This window comes from Lagenorhynchus albirostris, chromosome 1 (genome assembly GCF_949774975.1).
Source record: "Lagenorhynchus albirostris chromosome 1, mLagAlb1.1, whole genome shotgun sequence".
Classification (NCBI taxonomy): Eukaryota; Metazoa; Chordata; class Mammalia; order Artiodactyla; family Delphinidae; genus Lagenorhynchus; species Lagenorhynchus albirostris.
Window position 1 is genome coordinate 139,333,008 of NC_083095.1, and position 6,607 is coordinate 139,339,614.

Sequence of the window (6,607 nt, forward strand, 5' to 3'; positions counted from 1 at the left end):
TATGGTGGTATTATTTCACAATGTATGTGTATCAAGTCATCATGTTGTACACCTTAAACTTACACAATATTATAATGTCATTTATAAGCTATATAATGTCATCATAACTCTGGGAAGAAAATAAAAGAGAATTCCTTTGTCTAATAGAGTTTTACTAATAAATATTATAATTTATTGTGATATTTTAAATGAATTATATCAAGGGCAAAAATAACAATGCTGTTTACACAAGCTGGACGTAGTGGCTTTATGAATTATAGGGTGGCAGCGTGGGTCTTTAAGCTCACAACCCCCCCTAATGAATTCCAGCTTTCAACAATTATATTTAGTCTTTTTCCTAAGACGTGTCTAAATTCACTTAATGGTGAATTTCTTAAACCTGGATTCTAAAAGCTTCCTTTTTTCCCACACCGGGAGTCGAACCCGGGCCGCCTGGGTGAAAACCAGGAATCCTCACCGCTAGACCATGTGGGAACCGATAACTCAGCTTCAAAGTGCAAGTCAATTGAATCATTCCCGTCTGCTTCCGCTTTCGTTGCTCTGTCCCGCCTTCGAGTCAAAGCGGCCTTCTGCGCTTGCGCAGATCTTTGGCGCTCGGGACTACTGGTCTGGTTTGGGCTGTGCTGCTTTTCTGTGCGCTGAGCCTGGAACCCGGCGCGGGGGTCTACGGCCTGCCGAGACCCCTCACACCCCGCCTCGGGGAGCCGATACTGCACACTCAGTCCCCGGGAGGCCGCTCTCGACCCCCACCCACCCCGCCCGGGGAGCCTCCCCCTGACCCTGCACACCCAGCCCGGGGAGCCTATGACCTAAATTTCTAAAAAGCTGTGTTAGAAGGCTCCGCAGTGAGATTTGAGAAAAGAATGGTTTGAGTAACGCACAAAGCAGGTTGTGAGCCTGGCTCCCAGGTCTCAGTTTCCCAGGTTTGACGCTGAGGGTAACTTTTATTAGATCAGATTTTTACAATCATGATGTTTAAGGTCATAGGGTTTTTAAGTGGAATTTTGCACTTAGAAGGCAATGCATGAAGCTCAGAATAGCTCCTGGGGAACGTTTTGGGGCAAAAGACCTTTAGAGACTACCGTTTTTAAGATCTTGTTTAGGGATGGCCTTACATCAATAAAACTAAAACAAAACACCCCAAACCATAAAGGAAGAATCCATACATTGCACTACTTTAACAACTCATACCTTGGGGGAAAAAAAGTAAAACAACAAAACTACTGATTGGGAGATAAACATGTACACCCCACCTAAGAGATTGGTGTCCCATATAGAAGGAAACTACATATGATTTATAGGAAGACAAATACTGCAATATAAAAGTGAGAACTTGTGAAAAGGCCACTTGGAGAGGAACCCCAAGGCTAAAATGCATCTGAAAAAAATTTCAAACCTCACTGGCTCCAGGCTAGCATTAGGCCAAAAAGCAAGTGTGAAATGTCAAAAGCTGGCAAGTATGTGGGAAAAAGGAAGCTCTTGGAAACTCATAAAACTTGATCAGGGAGGCAAGTTGTCACGATTTCCTGAACCTGCTTATGACCAAGCAATTCTATTTTTTAATTTTTGTATAACCGGTATGTTCTGGAATTTCCTCTCAGTGAACACGAAGAAATGCTGCTATGAAAGTAATAGGCGGACCATAGGGAGGATAAAGGGCCAGCGTCACCCTAAGCAAAAGTCAGGGAAGGGTGGAGATTCTTAATCTCTAAGAATTTCAAATGTCTGTGTGATTAAAAAAAAAAAATTCTTAATAATTGAAAATATTTGTGGGATGAAAAGGACCATACATAATGTCTACCGATGAGCCACAGACTGGAAGAAAATGTTTGATAGGAAAATGTGACTATCCTTACTATATACAAGGGAAAAAACTTTAGCAGCTTAGCTCCCTGGGAAAAAACCACAGGGAAAGGGGATTGAGAGAGGAGGAGTTCTGATTAGTCAATAAATTGGGGAATAGCTCAGTCTTGCTTGTAACCATGGCAATACAATTTAAAACAATGCTAATACATCCAGGGTTAGGGAGGAAGTGAGAACACAAACTCAATGGAAATGGCCATAGCCCCTCTCTGGGGCTGCAGCCCACGCTTCTCTTCCCCATGGCTCATCCACACCTGAATGGAGAGGTTTCCCAGGCCTTGCAGGAGGGGCCAGAGCCACAAGATGGCATGAGAGTGGCCCCTGGCTTTCACTGTGTGGCAGTCACTTGCCAACCACCAACACATACATTGCATTGTTACATCTAGAAATTGTTTTATTGCACTGAGTCATGGTAATTTGGGGCTTGTTAGTACTACACTAAATAATGCCTTAGGTTCCTAAAATAGGGGCAACAGTCATGGAAAAGAATTTTCTAGTAGGTGATTAAGCGACTTTTTTCATTTTGTTTTTGGTAAAAACAAGTACAGCAAGAAGGCTTGAATATTTTGCTTTATTTTACAGAGCAGTGTGTCAGGATTCATATCTTCTGTTTGGCACTATAAACTGAAGTAATTTTTGAAAAAATTAGTAGTTAATATCTCACATTTCTCTCTTTTATTGCATATTTGATGGATTTTTAATAATTTAGACTTAAGAAACTTTTAGATCTGAAATGTAGCCTTGGGGATATGCAAGGCCAGAACCTCAAAAATATCCAGGAGCTTAAAATAACTTGCCCCAAATCATCCAACTAATAGATTTAGTGAAGTTCTTTTGGAGATCATCATGGATTGACTCCATGATAAGGATAATATTAGAATATGCTGAAATGAATGAAATCTAGAAAACAATTTCTCCGTAAAGAAATAGGAACTTACAGGGACAATATACATTCTGAATAAAAAGTTACTAAATTCCAATGTCTTTAAATGAGGTGGGAGGTGTAATATTAAGACAGACTGGGACCTAGGACCTGGGACCTGGGACCTTTTGCTACAGTGCTTGTACCTGGACAAACGTCTCCTTGCACAACAGAATACAAAGAAACTATGAGGGACTAAAAATAACTGCATGAATGTGCACTTGGGAAAAATTATGAACAATAAGATACAAAAAGACCAGAAACCCAATTGCCACTTCTGAGTTATCAGGAGAAAATCAGGGTACTGTGCATGATCCCTGCACAGGGTACCACCAAGGGGGTGAGCAGACCACCTAAGCCATCCCTCCAGCCCAATCCATGGATCTGCCCCATTCCTCACCCCATTTAAGGGACCAGTTCCCCACCCTTCACAGGGAGTGAGCAAAGGAAACTGTTACTTGTTTTCTCATGCTTCATTGAGTACCAATAAAGCCTTGCCTGAATTTCTCATCTGGCCCATTATCAATTTCTATTGATTGAAGGGTCCAAGAACCTGGTCAGTAACAATATTACTGGTAATAAATTTTTTATTAACTTGGATAACCTGAAGGTTAAAGTAGAATAATATGAATAGCTTGTGTGCGTGTGTTTGTGCATATAAATATCTCCTGCCTTTTGATGTCAGATATCTCTGGCATAAATCCTAAATCCAAAAACTGACTAGCTGTTAATTTTTGGAAAAAGTACTGAATCTTTGAATATGAGTTCTCCCCCTTCACCCACCAGTAACAATATATAACAGTGAGTCATTGTGAGGGCAAGTTCTTAGCATCCAGCCTGAAATGAAGGTGGTACTTGCCCAGTGTTAGTTGCCACTGGTCACTGTCACCCCCAGAAGCTCTGGCAGAAGGTGTTGATCTGGCCACCCTGACTCAGCTACACAACAGGATAGATCCATACCTCCTCTACTGATGGATCTTCTGGGTGATTGATTCTCCAGCTGGTGGTTGGCTCTGATTGAGGAAGTTACCTGCATTTCATCATTACTCGCTCCAGCTGCCCAGACCACTGGAAGGAAGCTACAGTGATTGCTGGAGTGTACATGGCCAATATTTGGCTTTCCTTTTTGGAGAGATTTTGTGCGTTATCTCTGCATTTGGATGTGTGCTCTTTCCCTTCTGCTCGCTTTCTTTCTTTCTTTTTTCAGTACCAATAAGTCTTTATTCATTGTATTTTCCCAAGGAAAAGAAGGGGAAGGGAAAAGGGTCAGTATGTGTGTTACAAAGTGATAGCAAATGGGAAAGGAAGTACCTGGTACAGCAAAATCAACCGTCAAATAAACGCTGCCCAGATGGGGTTGCCAAAGCCCAAGGGGGCTCAGTCTCCTGCAGTTCAGTAATGAGGGGAAGGGATGAGGAAAAGAACAGACAGGTACGTGCTTTTCTACCCTCCCTCCCTCCCTCCCCATAAATTCAAGATTTCACACAAAGCTTTGGTTTCTATTAGTAAACATGGAGTTACATTCGTCCGTCTCCTATTAAACAATCTTGTGGCCACTTTGACATAAGTTTCTTGCACCTGCATGAAAGTTCCTGAGGGACTTGGATATACATTCATCCTTCCTTTCGTGGTCTCCCAACCCCACTTTCTACATGGACATCCTCCTCATTGCTCCTTACTACCCTAGGATTAGAGATTAAATCCATCCAAAGACAGCAGTCTGTCTGGCATGAATCACATCAAGGAATGGTCATGACTCAGGAGATTGGGAACAAGGGATGGAGAGTTCTTAGCTTCTTCAGGATTTCTGCACAAGTCATTTAATCGCAGACACCCCACAAATTAAACATATAGGTATATGGGCTATTTTTTAGGGGCGGTATGAAGGGGGAAAGAAGAAGGAGTAGGAATCCAGTTTTTAGGACAGAAGATCTTGTTCGAAATAGGAAATAGAGGAAGGGGAACACAAAAGAAAGTGTGGCTCAAGACCACCCACTTCAAGAAGAGGGGCCCCCAAGCTTATGTTTCAGGTCTTTTTGGCTGGTGCAGAACCTTTTGTCAAAGATACTTTGGCTATTTTTCTCAATATAACAAGAAGTTTTTAAACAATAAAACCCCAAAAGAACATGGAGAAGACCAACACATTATATTTACACAAACTAGGCCACCTAGCAGTCACCAAATCAGCTACTTGTGAAGTCCTATGAAGCCCAGACAAATACAATAACTAGAGGGGGGCAGCAACTGGGGGAGACAAAAACCCAGGATCAGACATACATCACCCAATGTGTTCTCTTGCATTTGCCCCTTACAACACAGTGAGGTAGGTTTGCAGTGATCTCACAGCATGTAAATGAAGCCCCCTTTTCTCCTTTAGCTACCATGACACTAATCTCTGTTGCAGCAGGGCAGGACACTGGCTCTGGGAACCACAAAGAAGCCATCGCTCTGGAAGCCAAGGGTGAAAAGCCCAGAATTGTTAAAGGTTAAGGATCTTGTCCTTGCTTCATATGTCCATCCCTGGGAAGCTCAAGATGGGTACAGAGGCATCGTTCTTAAAACCGGTCCCTACCAACTCACATTTTTTACAAAAATGCACACAATATACCCTATTGTGCATGGTAGGCCTAGCCCAATCCAGTGAAGGATGGATCTGGTATGTAAAGCAAGTCAGTGCCCTGGAATTAGAGGTCTGGAACAGGAATCCTTTATCACACATACCGATGACCTCTGCCTAATCTTGGCTTCCCCTCTCTGCCCTTTTTACCTGGACCAGCCTCTCCTAACCTCTCTGTACCACCTTTTTCTATTCAGACCAATTTCCAGTCTTTCAGTAGAAGGAGACCAAGTCATGGGGCAACCCAGTTAAAACCTAGTCTCCTGTGAAACACTGAAGATGGAGGGATTCCAAGAGGACACTATGGCAGAAAAGCCAGATCTAATTGACAAAAATGAGGTAGTTCAATAGGCTATACACTCCAAAGAGTTGTTCTCGCTGGTGATACAGCAACAAAAAGTATTCCTGCTGTGTAGACCTGCAGCTTCTGCTGACTTATCCCTGAGATCGCTCACATACCTGAGAACACAGTGCAGGAATGAGGGCCTTAGATTAAAATACACAAAAATAGAAAACCAGAATATTTATATTATGAAAAGAAGTTAAAATGCACAAGATACATCATTTACACAGAGCTAGTGCAGTTGGCATCCTGGAGAAAGTGGGACCCAATGTACAGTCATCCAAGGGAGCAAATAAATAAAATTGTATTGGCCCAGAATGGGATGGGAATGAACTGAGAAGCAGCAGGTCTACAGCTGTACCCACAACCACCCCTTTTGCCTATCATCACAACCCACTGCTTGGGACAGTTCTCAGCACTCCATCCCAAGAGGGGGTTATGAGGAGACAAGATGTGGAAAACTCTGCCTTACTACTGAGATATTTCCTCCCACAGATGGTGGTGGCTTGTGGGTTTAGGTATATCAATCTGGTCTCATGCTTAATCTTTTCAATCTGGCATGGGAAATATTATTCCATACCCTTATTTAAGAGTAAAACAACTTTCCTATCCAGGCCACTTTCAAAAGCTGGAGATTCTGAGGGTGGAGACTCTCATAAAGTATGCAGGGAGGGTTACCCCCCAAAGCCCTCACGTGCATTTGGATAGAGCATGATTGGAGTTCCTTTGCCTCAGCCCTTCTCCCAAACCAAGAGGGAAGACGGCGTGACGTTACGAACCGGCCTGAGATATATGGCAGTGCCAGCTGCCCCCTACCCACCCTGTCCCCACTTTCTCCACTCTACCAATTGATGCCTGTTCC

General features: G+C 42.9%; 1 non-coding gene across 1 annotated transcript; it reads right to left on the bottom strand.

The window, feature by feature from the left end:
* Positions 1 to 402: 402 nt before the first annotated feature.
* Positions 403 to 474, bottom strand: TRNAE-UUC (transfer RNA glutamic acid (anticodon UUC)). The gene has a single exon. It is a non-coding gene; the product is annotated as a tRNA-Glu (tRNA).
* Positions 475 to 6,607: the final 6,133 nt, after the last annotated feature.